Source organism: Apium graveolens, chromosome 2 (genome assembly GCF_009905375.1).
Source record: "Apium graveolens cultivar Ventura chromosome 2, ASM990537v1, whole genome shotgun sequence".
NCBI lineage: Eukaryota > Viridiplantae > Streptophyta > Magnoliopsida > Apiales > Apiaceae > Apium > Apium graveolens.
The window spans coordinates 135,451,846-135,466,061 of NC_133648.1; the positions used below are offsets into that span (position 1 = coordinate 135,451,846).

At 40.3% G+C, this 14,216-nt stretch overlaps 1 non-coding gene across 1 annotated transcript; it reads left to right on the forward strand.

The window, feature by feature from the left end:
• Positions 1-4,637: 4,637 nt before the first annotated feature.
• On the forward strand, positions 4,638-4,744 carry LOC141710384 (small nucleolar RNA R71). The gene has a single exon (XR_012570908.1). It is a non-coding gene; the product is annotated as a small nucleolar RNA R71 (small nucleolar RNA).
• Positions 4,745-14,216: the final 9,472 nt, after the last annotated feature.

The window sequence follows — 14,216 nt, forward strand, 5'->3', positions numbered from 1 at the left end:
ATTGGGTTTTTATTAAACTAAGAGATTATACTAAATAACATTAACTAAGACAATTAAAGTTGAATTACTATATATGACAAACATCAGATTCTAACTTCATTAAATACTTCATTCAATAGCCTTTTCGTTCTTAATCTTAGCATGTGATGGTGATGACACTAATCAGATAACACGAAACTAATAAACGCCAACTTTCGTTGCACGAGTACCATTCTACCAGACATTCAAAAAAGAGATAGAAGCTGAATAGGCACCAATTATATTGAGACCCTATATGTCTATAGAATTTGACAACATAACGGTTTAAGCATAAGTTATCCATAATGATTACATAGAGCAAGTAAAACCGTTAGAGTTACCTACGAATCATGCATACACATACATGAACCTATGCTAGCATGGCAAGTTCTAAACCTCTATATTTACTGTCGCTTCAATAGAGATTAACACGCTATCTTATATGTTAGCTACGCACATAAGACGAATAAGCACAACCAATACTATGATATCAATCAATCACCACACACCAAGATAACGGAACAATTTAACTATTGAAATCCATAAGTAAATCCGCTAGAATCCCACGATAAGGATTAGTTCATAATCAAACTTATCGTCACCATGGGTTCCAATGAAATCATGGTATAAAACAAGGTCTTAATAAACTGAATAATGATTAAAGTACGAATAAACGAGATCTAGGTTCAACAAGAACAAAAATGAGCATCCAAAGTTACAACTAATTCAAAGAATCACAAGTTGAAAACAAGACCTTTTTCGAAGTTGTTCTGTGCTTTTAGGTCTTCTCCTTGGTATCCCAATCTTCCCGGATGATGAAAACCTTTTTTTTTAAGTATATATACGCCCCTAGTGGACCTAGACCCTTAAAATCGTAAAATTCCACTCAAAAAAGGCTTTTTTCGCGAAATCAGCGACCATCCGCGCCCTGAGCGGCCGCTCAGCTCTCCTGAGCGGGCGCTCAGACAGCTTCTGGAAAAAATTCTGATGAATCTTGTTTTGGCCATAACTTGAGTTCTACTCGTCAGAATTAGGCGATTCAACTACCCACGCGAAGCTATTGAGATTCTCTACAACTTGAAAATGGCATTGGCTTCCAATTCTGATCACTTTTTATCATATTTCCTTTAAAAGCTCTTTTCTTCATATAACTGATACCTGAAATGCAATAACACAAAAACACATCAAAATACCAACAACTTGAGTCCAAAACACCAATTTAAGCTTGTAATAAAGCATTCCAAGTGGATATAAAATCCACTTATCACCCCCCCAAACATGAATCGACGTTTGTCCTCAAGCATAAACAGACTCAAAACTATAAAACAAACCTAATGCATGAATGCAACTACGTGAATGCAACTAAATGATAATGCAATTGATCCCCTCAGAATAACCATAACCAAATGAATAAGCCAATGCCTCTAAGAATGCAATGACTTTAAACATAGCTCGAATAAATCCCACAAACCAACTCATAAACCAGAAACGTGCGTGTGTGGATGCTTAACAGATATCTCTCGATACTAGATCAATAACCATAACTTATCTATCATCGAAACAATCAAAAGTTTATAAACAGAATAGACAATAAATGTATTATGACTCACAACACCTCCTTTCTACTAGAGTTATACAAGGATTCACACTATTATTGAACACATAGCAAAGATGCTTATTTGACCGTGCAATGAATGAGGTCCCAAAAGACTTATGCAATAATACCCATGTAGCGAGCGTTAGGTTAGCGGATCCCAGACTATAAAAGCCTTAGGTCACTAGGCACAAAGTCCCCCAGAACTTAATAACTCGAGTATTAAAGAGCTCACTCTTGATCAATTATGCATAAACACATACTTTTTTTTTCTTTTTTTTCTTTCTTTTTCAACAATTTCTGAATGAGTGTGTTTCGCTCCATCTCATTCAACCCTAGACTACTCATAAAAATATGAGCCGACTACTAGCCATTTGACGCCTAGCCTTACAATAACTAGCAATGAAATCCAAGTTTTTCTCCAGATAAAAAAAATCAGTGTTTTTATGTCATTACGAGAATATTACAAATTCTAAATATAACCAAGTGATTAAATCTCAACAACAAACAAGTATGATCATGATCTAGATCAAAAGCAACCCTATAAGACTTTGTGAAAATATTTGTTTCTGGCATGCAAATCAATTCATTAGGACTTAAACATCCCTCTATTCGTCATCACCACACTGAAATCAACATCAACTTATCAAATATCATAGTTCATCTTAAAGGATCATGCTAAATATGCATGCAAATACAACTATATGAAATCACATAAAAACAAACAAATATGTCCTATGTGAACAATCATGCAAAAATATGAATGAACTACAACTAAACATGCAATATGAATCTATATGAATCTATATGGACACACACTACTAATCCTTACATTATCACCCCCAAACTTAAAATTTTCAATGTCCTCATTGAAGGTAATAATAAGGATTTTAGGAATACCTAGTCAGCGGGAGAGTCACCCTCATCGGGTGGAGGATCAGGTGGCCAATCAACCTTGCCACCAGTGTTTCGGAAAATAGTACCGAAAGCGTGTTTCAAATCTTCAGCAAAATATCGGTGGATGACATGCATGGCCTCCATATGCCTAGTCAATCTTCTATACTGTGCATCACCAATACCAGTCCTATCAACTACCTGTTACACATGAGAAGAACCCTCTAAAGGCACGGCAGAAACCGGCCGGTCACCCTCTACATCGTCAAAAGTATATCCAAACCCCTTGTTAGGGGGTGCACCTAAGAATGAATAACTCAAGTGATCTGGCTTTTGGTTGAGCTCAAGTTTGGGAGCTTCTTGAATAAATGGTTCAAAACGCTCCTGAGAAATTTTCATCTCTGCTAACCCAAGAGAATCGAATGGCATATCCAACTTCCTCTTCCACGGAGGTGCATTCAAAACCTGCATTTGCTCTACTTTAAAGCACTCCTCTTTAGCTGTGGGTAACTTTATTTCCTTGAACACATTAAAAGTGACGTTTTGATTGTAAACCTTCATCGAAAGCTCTCCTTTTTGCACATCGATCATAGTTCGGCCTGTAGCCAAGAATGGTCTTCCCAAGATGATGGTAATCTTCTTATCTTCCTCGAAATCAGGAATTACAAAGTTAGCAGGGAAGAAGAGTTTATCCACCTTGACCAAGACATCCTCCACTATACCTCGTGGATAAGCGATGAAACGGTCAGCTAGTTGCAATGACATGTATGTTGGTTTTGGATTAGGCAGACCAAGCTTCTTGAAGATAGATAAGGGCATCAGATTGATGCTAGCTCCTAAATCACATAAACACTTGTCGAACGACAAGTTTCCGATGGTGCAAGGAATAGTGAAGCTTCCAGGATCTTTAAGCTTCGGAGGCAACTTCTGTTGCAGCACAACACTGCATTCCTCCGTTAGAGCAACGGTCTCTAAGTCATCGAGCTTCACTTTCTGAGAGAGAATACCTTTCATAAACCTCGCATAGCTAGGCATCTGTTCAAGAGCTTCAGCGAAAGGTATCTTGATATGAAGTTTCTTGAACACCTCCAGAAACTTAGAAAATTGCTTATCCAGCTTTTTCTTCTACAACCTCTTAGGCAAAGGAGGTGGAGGATAGATCTATTTCTCCCCTGTATTACCCTCAGGAGGAGTGTATTCCACAGTAGTCTTCCTTGGTTCCACCTCTGCTTCCTTCTGCACTTCTTCTTCAGCCACAACTGCATTTTCTGAAACTTGAGATTTTTCAGGCTCTTCGTCTTGCTGAACTTGGGGTCTTGCGACATTTCCAGACCTTAAGGTGATGGCGTTCACCTGTTCTTCAACTTCCCTCTTTCCTGGATTTGTTTCTGTATCACTAGGAAGCGTTCCTGGTGGTCGATTCAATAAGGCATTAGCAATTTACCCTATTTGGTTCTCCAGAGTCTTGATAGAAATAGCCTGGCTTTGACATAAAAGAGCCTGGTTTTTGCACATAAACCGCAACTCCTCCAATTCAGATTTTTCATTCGAAGATAGACATGCATCATGATTTTGTTGTTAAATTTGGAGTTGTTGTTTTGGTGTAATTTGTTGCTGAAAACCAGGAGGATTGAATAGCTTATTTCCAAACTGCTGGAACGGCTGTTGCATCGCATTCTGATTGTTGCTCCAGCTGAAGTTAGGATGATTCCAGTTGTCAGGATAATAAGTGGCAGGAACTGGCTGTTGCGATCTCTGAAAGTTGCTCACAAACTGAGCTGAGTCACTAGATATAGCGTATTGCTTTGTCGCATGCGGACCTGCACACAGCTCACAAACACTGGTTATCTGCTTAACACCATAGTTAGCCAGAGAATCGATCTTCATAGACAACGCCTTCAGTTGAGCAGTGATAGCCGTAGCTGTATCCACTTCAAGAACTCCTGCTACCTTGCCCTGTTGCAATCTCTGGGCTGGATACTGATATTTATTAGCAGCCATCAGTTCAATTAGATCATAAGCTTCCTCATAGCTCTTTGCCCATAATGCTCCACCTGCTGCTGTATCGAGCATATGTCTGGACTGTGCTCCCAACCCATTGTAAAAACAATTGATGATCATCCAATCAGGTATTCCATGATGAGGACACTTCCTAAGCATCTCCTTGTAGCGCTCCCAAACTTGATATAAAGATTCTCCGAATTGCTGTGCAAATTGAGTAAGAGCATTCCTGATTGCAGTTGTCTTCGCCATAGGGAAGAATTTAGTAAGAAACTTCTGAGCAAGAGCTTCCCAAGTAGTAATCGAACCAGCTGGTAGAGAGTGTAATCAGCTCTTAGCCTTGTCTCTCAAAGAGAATGGGAACAGTCTCAGCTTCACAGCATCTTCAGAAACACCATTGAACCTGAAGGTGTCGCAGATTTCTATGAAATCCCTAATGTGTGTATTGGGATCTTCCGTTGGAGAACCCCCAAACTGGATTGAAGTCTGTACCCATTGAATTATGCCAGGCTTGATCTCAAAGGTATTAGCTGTGATAGCTGGCCGAATAATGCTAGATTGAATGCCATTGATCTTGGGTTAAGAAAAATCCATCAAGGCTTTCATTCGTGCTGCTGGATCTCCCATTATAATGAGTACCTGAAACACAAGCAAATAAACCGTGAAAGTAAAAGAATCCGAGTCGGTGAACTTTAACAACCACTGATGACAAGCACATAAATTAAAAATTAACACCGAGTCCCCGGCAGCGGCGCCAAAAACTTGTTAGGGCGAAAACACGCGCTAATATTCACGCAAGTATACGCGTTCGCAAGTAGTATAAGATATAAATCAGATTCGTTCCCACAGAGACTGGTTTAGGTTAAGTTCAATTTATGCACCTATGCAACAATGTATGGTTATCGCTCAATGCTAAGACAAATAACAAATTGGGTTTTTATTAAACTAAGAGATTATACTAAATAACATTAACTAAGAGAATTAAGGTTGAATTACTATATATGACAAACATGGGATTCTAACTTTATTAAATACTTCATTCAATAGCCTTTTCGTTCTTAATCTTAGCATGTGATGGTGATGACACTAATCAGATAACACGAAACTGATAAACGCCAACTTTCGTTGCACGAGTACCATTCTACCAGACATCCACAAAAGAGATAGAAGCTGAATAGGTACCAATTATATTGAGACCCTATATGTCTATAGAATTTGACAACATAACGGTTTAAGCATAAGTTATCCATAATGATTATATAGGGCAAGTAAAACGGTTAGACTTACCTACGAATCATGCATACATATACATGAACCTATGCTAGCATGGCAAGTTCTAAACCTCTATATTCACTGTCGCTTCAATAGAGATTAACACGCTATCTTATATGTTAGCTACACACATAAGACGAATAAGCACAACCAATACTAGGATATCAATCAATCACCACAAACCAAGATATCGGAACAATTTAACTATTGAAATCCATAAGTAAATCCACTAGAATCCCACGATAACGATTAGTTCATAATCAAACTCATCGTCACCATGGGTTCCAATGAAAGCATGGTATAAAACAAGGTCTTAATAAAATGAATAATGATTAAAGTACGAATAAACGAGATCTAGGTTCAACAAGAATGAAAACGAGCATCCAAAGTTATAACTAATTCAAAGAATCACAAGTTGAAAATAAGATCTTCTTTTTCGGAGTTATTCTGTGCTTCTAGGTCTTCTCCTTGGTATCCCAATCTTCCCGGATGATAAAAACCCTTTTTTTTAAGTATATATACGCCCCTAGCGGACCTGGACCCTTAAAATCGTCAAATTCCACTCAAAAAAGGCTTTTTCCAGCGAAATCAGCGACCAGCCGCACCCTGAGAGGCCGCTCAGCTCTCCTGAGCGGGCGCTCAGACAGCTTCTGGAAAAAATTCTGATGAATCTTGTTTCGGCCATAATTTGAGTTCTACTCGTCAGAATTAGGCGATTCAACTGCCCACGCGAAGCTATTGAGATTTTCTACAACTTGACAATGGCATTGGATTCCAATTCTGATCACTTTTTATCATATTTCCTTTAAAAGCTCTTTTCTTCATATAACTGATACCTGAAATGCAATAACACAAAAACACATCAAAATACCAATAACTTGAGTCCAAAACACCAATTTAAGCTTGTAATAAAGCATTCCAAGTGGATATAAAATCCACTTATCACAGTTAATCCGCTTTCAGCTTCTAAACTTCCTTAGCAAGACCATTATCCCAGGCCTTCTCCTCCTTGAGCTTTCCCTTCAACCCGGATTCAACTATCTTGAAACCCTCATGGGCCTCATCCAGCTCATTCTTCAGGTTATTAGTCCTTTCTTTCTCAGATTTCATCTTATTGTTGGCCTCCTAAACCTCATTAAAAGCAATATCAGAGCAAACAACTATAACGCTCCCAACCTGAGAGAAAATAAGAAAAAACCAATAAGTAAAGAAATCCACCCGGATAGGAAACAAAAGGTTATTATAAACTTACATGTCCCCAGTATTCGGTAACTTTCTTAAAAGCAACAACCATCTCGGAACCCTCTATCTCATCCTAGTCATCATCAGCCGGGATATCAGACATGAAATTAGCCAGATCTATAAGAGTTTTGTTCCCTACTTTCACGGGCTCCCCATCAGGACCCAGCCCTTCCGAGTCACAAACAACCCGACTAGTAACAACAGTCTTTCCCCGAGGAGGCTGAGCCGGGATGCTCTTCCCCTTCTTTTGAGGAAGATCTTCATTATCAGGGATATCCTGGATAACAGGCTCAAAGTCCCTAGGCTCATTAACCCGGGGAGCAGAAAACTCGGCTCCGCCCCGGGACCGGGAGCTCCTTTAGTGGTCTTGAAAGCTAAGCCAAAGTTATTGAAAGCAGCAGCATAAGCAGAAGAAGACATGATTCCGGAAAGAGCAGGGTTATGATGTGGCAAACCTGAAAGAAAATATGAAAATATACAAGTCAAAAACTAATAATACTATACTAGGATCTGGAACAACACATATAGACAACAATCCGGATCAAACAGAACAATGATTTCTACAAACAAAATTATACAAGTAAAAAACAGAAAGAATCTGGGAGGACATCAAACACAACAATCTGGGTAAAGAAGAAAATTACAACCAAGTTCAAAGAGCAGCTTATGGTTCATAAATGTGTCCCAGGTAGGTTGAAACCCAAGACAATCACAAAAGGCCCTAATCTGGGTTAAATCACCCCCTTCTATAATAGCAGGCTGGAACCTGGTCTGGATACCCTCCATTATAAAATAGGGTAAGAAAGCAAGGTCAACACCCTTGAGAAGAATCATTTCACTATTCCAGTACTTGAAAGAAGTCTGGTGCATTACCGGCTTAGCCCTACCCGGACCATACCCACACTCAGAGGCCCGAAACCTAATCTCATCGAATGTTTTTTGGCTAGACTTGGATAGGTAAAAGATCTTATGGAATAGATTCAGGGTAGGCTGGAACCCGGATTTGTTGCAGTAAGCTATGAACTAGGTTATAGACTTTATCCCATTCGGTGTAATATGCATGGGAGAAATCTTGTACACATGTTTGCAAAGATGTTTAACAAATATGTGGCAGCGATGACTCCACCCGGATCTGAGATGCTCCAGCCATACTGGAATAAAACCATCGTCCGGACGATGATAAATCCTCTCGTGAGGTTCCGACCACCTCCACTCAACATCAGGAGTCAGCTGAAATACAACCCGGATAGCCATATCCATCTCTGTCAGATCAGCTTCAGCAAAGAATTCCTTTAATTGATAATGATCCCGACTGATGGGAAACTCAGAAAAAGCTCTCTCAAGTGCATCCTGGTTGTAGACCCCAGGATGACCATTCTTCTGCTTCTCATACTTGATCCTCCCATAGTAGACGCTGTTATCAACATCTTTGCATTTGGTGACAAAGTGGTACTTAACATTTGTCCAGTACCCCTTAGAAGTGAAAGGAACAGAATGATCCGGGAGCCTCTTCTACCAGAATTTTCTTATCACCTCTGCAGATGTAAAAGCTTTTTTACCCATCTCAGTTCAGATCTGAGTACCCTCGGAAGAATCAAGATAACTCTCTTCACTCGAACAACCCGAATAGCAGTTAAAGGCTCTCTTAGGAAATTGCTTGATCCGGACCATATACCTATTAAAATCAAGGTGAGTTAGTCTGGGCTCCTACAAATTTTATATCTTGTTACTAAGTGGTCCAAACCAGGCACGTTATGTTAGTTCTACCATAACCTACCAATCCGGACCGATAATGCAAGTCCAACCCGACCAAACATCAACGATCCAGATTAGCTATAATCCGAGAAACATATCACAACCCTTAAACACAAAAAAAACATTCAAATTTAAACCTAACCCGGATCAGAACATCTCCCGAAAACCTAGATTTCATTAACCAAAACAGACCCTTACCCAGATCTGCACCCCCTAACCCGGGTCTAAGCAACCTATAAAGCTAAACAACCCTATACATGCAAATATAATGCATACACAATAACCCAGATCCGGATAGGCACCCCATTACCCGGGTATAAGAAAAACCCTAACCCACAAACAACTTGTTCAAAAATCAGAAAGCAAATTATATACTTTTTACATATACTTACACATATTTAGACGAAGAACACCAAGAACATCTTTGAGAAACCCAGAAAATTCGAAATAAAATCAATCCAAAAACAAAAAAAAACTCACAGATCTAAACTAGCAACAAAATTCAGCCACAAAACAACACAAAATCTCCAAAAACAAAACAAAACACAAAATCAAATCCTCACTAAAAATTCATGGATGAACACAAAATATGGCATGCATGAACTCGAAAGTTAAATAAAGAAGAGGAGAAAAGCAAAACTTACAAATCTATTGGAGAAGACAGAGAAGCAGGAGATGACGACAACACATGGCGGAACACAAAAAACCCTTCGAATTTCAAGAAAATCGAGAAAAAAGAAAGCAAGGAGGAGTGACTGTTGGATTACTTTTTGTGGAGAATAAAAATGAAGAAAAGGGAAGGGGCACAACTTTTATAGGGGTTAGGAGGAAAACCTCCCATGCCACATGGCAAAACCATATTGGCCAACTGTGCGGTTACGTTTTTAATATATATATACACACATAAATATTAAAAACACATTAAACCACGTAATCATTAAGGTCCGACTTTCAAAGAGAATTAACTGCCCACAATTCAAAATCGTGGGTGGGGGGGGGAACTGAAAAAATGTTACAAATTCCCCCATTTTTCAGAATCCACAGCCTCTTACCCAGATCAAATTATCCTACCCAGATCTATGACAATCCGTCTTGATATTCTTAAGAAACAGATATTTTTTGAAGGCAACCACTTTCTCCTACTTGAATCCAGATTGTTTTCCACAACACCAAACCCGGATTGAGGGCAAGAAAGAAGCAAAATTTTTTTGAAGGCAACCAATTTCTCCTACTTGAATCTGGATTGGATTTTACAACACCAAACCCGGATTGGGTGGCAAGAAAGAAGCATAATTTTCAAAGGCAACCACTTTTCTCTAATTGAATCCAGATTTGTTTCTACAACACCAAACCCGGATTGGGGGACAAGAAAGAAGCAGAAAATTTTCTAAGTCAACCACTTTCTCCTACTTAGATCCGGATTGGTTTGTACAACACCAAACCCGGATTACGGGACAAGAAAGAAGCATAAAATTCTCTAAGGCATCCACTTTCTCCTACTTGAATTCGGATTGGTTTCTACAACAAAAGTCCGGATTGGGGGGCAAAAAAGAAGCAAAATTTTCTCTAAGTCAATCACTTTATCCTATTTGAATATGGATTGGCTTTTACAATACCAAATCCGGATTGGGTGGCAAGAAAGAAGCAGAATTTTCAAAGGCAACCACTTTCCCCTACTAACCACTTTCTCCTACTTGAATCCGGATTTGTTTCTACCAAACCAAATCCGTATTGGAGGGCAAGAAAGAAGCATAATTTTCTCTAATTCAACCAATTTATCCTACTTGAATCCGGATTGGTCTCTACAACACTAAACCCGGATAGGGAGGTAAGAAAGAAGCATAATTTTCAACAATAACTACAGAACCCTTCTCTACTCCTTCATCCAAAAAATATACATAAGGGAGTGGGGGGAAAATGATAGGGTATAAGCAACCTAGATCTAGGATGAGGCAGGCTCAGTTGATGGACCAAGACCCCCCTCATCCAAAATAGTCAAGTGGAGAGACCCAGGCTCAAGGTAAACCTAGGACCAGGATCACCACCCAGCTAGAATCCAACCCAGCTAGAGCAAACCTAAGGGGATCCCCCCAAGCACAGGCATACCCCACAATCCGCCAATGAAGGGCACGTGGGCATATGACCGTGACAGCTATCAACATCTAACATCTGAGACAAGCATGACGTATGTTACCATACCTTTGGTGCATCTCAAAGGTGGTTCTTACCTAGACACGTGTATGCAATCCACCCAAGTCAGGCGTCCTCCGCCTCCAACAACGAACGTCCCTGATCTAGAGGTACCGGCCCCTAAACCCCACCTTTGGGCTATAAATACCCCAAAGAGAAAGGGTTTAGGGGTTAGACACATTTTTACACACACACTCTCTTACACACAACTATACACACACAACCACCCGACTTTCCTATCTATCTTCATCTCCCCTAAGCGAGTTCTTAATCTCACGCGGGAGGCACCGCGGGGCTCAAGCCCCCCTCCGGTGTTGTTTTGCAAATGCTCCACAGCAGCTGCACCTCATCCACCGCAAGAAGGTCCAGGAACGACATCAGAAGGAGCCGCCATGCTCACCGGAGTTATCAGGAAGCATATGTGAATAGTATCTCCAACCCACCCCTCCCCTTACCTATTGTTATGTCATCTTTTGGCATATCCTAATTATCTCCAAATTTCTAATATTATTAATTATTGATTTTGATTAATAATTATCATTTAATACTCAAATTTGATCCTCTCGCTGAAACGAGGAAAGAATTAATCACAATGAATAAATAACGGAAAATATCTCAAAATGATATCTTTCAAATCGAGGAAGATATCACAATGCCAAGATTAAATTAAATAAAATCGGTAATTAGCACATTAACAAAGCCAATCCCTAAAATCTCTTAGGGATAAATCCAAATTTCACAGAACTGCATAGGCTTGATACAATATAAATTGGTACGCAGTCATCTTGGCAAAAGGATCCCATACAACGAGACAAATCGAGACACCTACCAAGTAAAACCACCTTATTTTTTATAAACCCTAATCCCTAAAAACAGCCACATTTATGCACAAATCGCTCTATTATTCCAACAACCCTCCAATTTCTTATTGTTACGAAATTCCTCCAACAACATTTGGCGCTAGAGGAGGGGTTTGACATTTACGGGAGAAGGATGTCTCGATTTCACAAAAGGGAGCTAGCAACTACCCAAGAGGAAAAGATAAGGACCACCAGGAGACCATTGGCCTGAGGAGAAGGGATGCGCGACCCTGAACCTCTTAGGCAAGAGGTCCCCTAGTACTTGAGAATTGTTCACCATAATTCAACCTCATCTAAAGTAAGTTGCGCAGTAAGGGGTGGTTATTTATCTAATTAGGTTGTCGACCTTGGGACAACCATCAATATGATCTTTTATCAGGGACGACCGTCTCTCGCATGTCCCTTTTTGAGATTCCCCTTTGTGGGATGACTTTGCGTGAATGCCCTGGTGGGTCTCTCTGCATGAGATGCCTCTATGTGAGATGACCCCTCATAGGATGCCTCTGTGTGAGCACCTTAGCGGGTCGCTATGCATGAGATGCCTCTACGGAGATGCCTCTACGTGAGATGCCCCCTCATGGGATGCCTCTGCGTAAGTGCCTTAGCGGCCTCTCTGCATGAGATGCCTCTATGTGAGATGCCCCTTCGTGGGATGCCTCTACGTGAGCACCTTAGCGGGTCGCTCTGCATGAGATACCTTTACAGAGATGCCTCTATGTGAGAAGCCCCCTCATGGGATGCCTCTGCGTGAGCATCTTAGCGGGTTGTTGTGCATGAGATGTCTCTTCATGAGATGCATTTAACCTGATGCCTCTACTTCTGTATGGAGTGACGGTCTCTCTCAGCGAGGCCCCCTACTCGGATGACCAACAAGATCTTTATGGTTTGTCTATATCTTTCCATGAGGCCCCTTATTTGTGCTATAAGTCCGGTCTTCTTCATGGATTGGTAGCCTTTTAGTGGCCCCCTACTTTGGCGACTATCATGGTTTTTATTGGGTGATAACCTTTCTTAGCGAGGCTTATCTACATTGTGTGGCTTTTTCTCCAACCTTTTAACATTTCTTGTTTAGGCGGTTTTTACTTGTGTTTTAGCATCTGAACTAATTGCAGAACTAGGCTAGCATGCTCATGTAAGGCTAAAAAAGTCTAGAGTATAGCGGTGTGAGGCCCTAATAGGCCTTTCTAACGATCATGATTTTGTTCATAAGTCTATTGAATGTTAACTCAGGTGATAGAAGATGAGAAGATGCCACCCTAAGTAGAAAGGAGAAATAGCGTCCCCTCCACATATAAAAGAAATTATCTCTATTCTGGCATAAGGCAAATTCAGGCTCTCCTCATCTTTCTCAGGAATTCAAAATTTTCTCCTTAGCAGAATTGGGGTCACCTCTCTAGAGGAATTCGAGCTATCTTCTTTCTCAAAGATTTGGACTCACCTGTCTATAGGGTGCATGCACACCACTCTAATAGACATCTGGACTCACCTCTCTAAGGGTATAGGATCTCCTCTTTAGCAGGGATCTGGCTCACTTTTCTTGCATTGATTTGGGCTCTCCCCATCTGCCTAAGTGATTCAGATTCCCCTCTTGTAAGTAATTCAAGAGGAGAAATCGGGATCTGAATGATCTCTTACAAGTGATTCAGACTCTCCTCACCAGCAGAAATCAGGCTCTCCCCGTTGGTAGAGGTCCAGGGTCACCACTCTAAGGGATTCGGGCTCACCTCTCTACCAAAAAATGAGCTCACCTACCCAAAAATTCATGCTCACATTTCTAAGGGATTCGTTGTCATCACAATAACAAGGCCTCATCTCATTAGCAGGAACTCGGACTGTCATCAATGGCAGGACTTAGAAATATGACTCGGGGTAGCGTTAATAACGGCCTAATGCCTCCAGGGAAACGTTGAAGAGATCATGTCACCCATATTAACATTGGACATATGATGTTAACTTAAATAACATAAGAAGAGCACTATTATATTTTAATTCCTCATCATATCTACAATGATAACAAGGAATTGGGGGGGGGGTAGTGGCATTATGTTAACACCTACTCTGACGTGAGATGAAGAATGCAGGAAAAGGCTAGCATCCCGTGACGCATGGCAACAAACCTGACATCTTGCAGTAATGAGGCCTCTTGGCCACATCGACAATCGATGATGGGTCTGTCTGTAAGTCTATACATCATACATGTTCTAAGATCAAGTCATAAGCATAAGGGAAACATTTATGAATAATAGCATGAGATGTTGTAAGTTCTGTTATTCCCTAACAATACAACAAAAATTACAGAAGGGGGGTTGAATGTAATTCTGGCTACTTTTTCAAGATTTTAATACTGTTCTAACTGAATATATATAAGTGTTTGATTTGCAGAGTGCGGA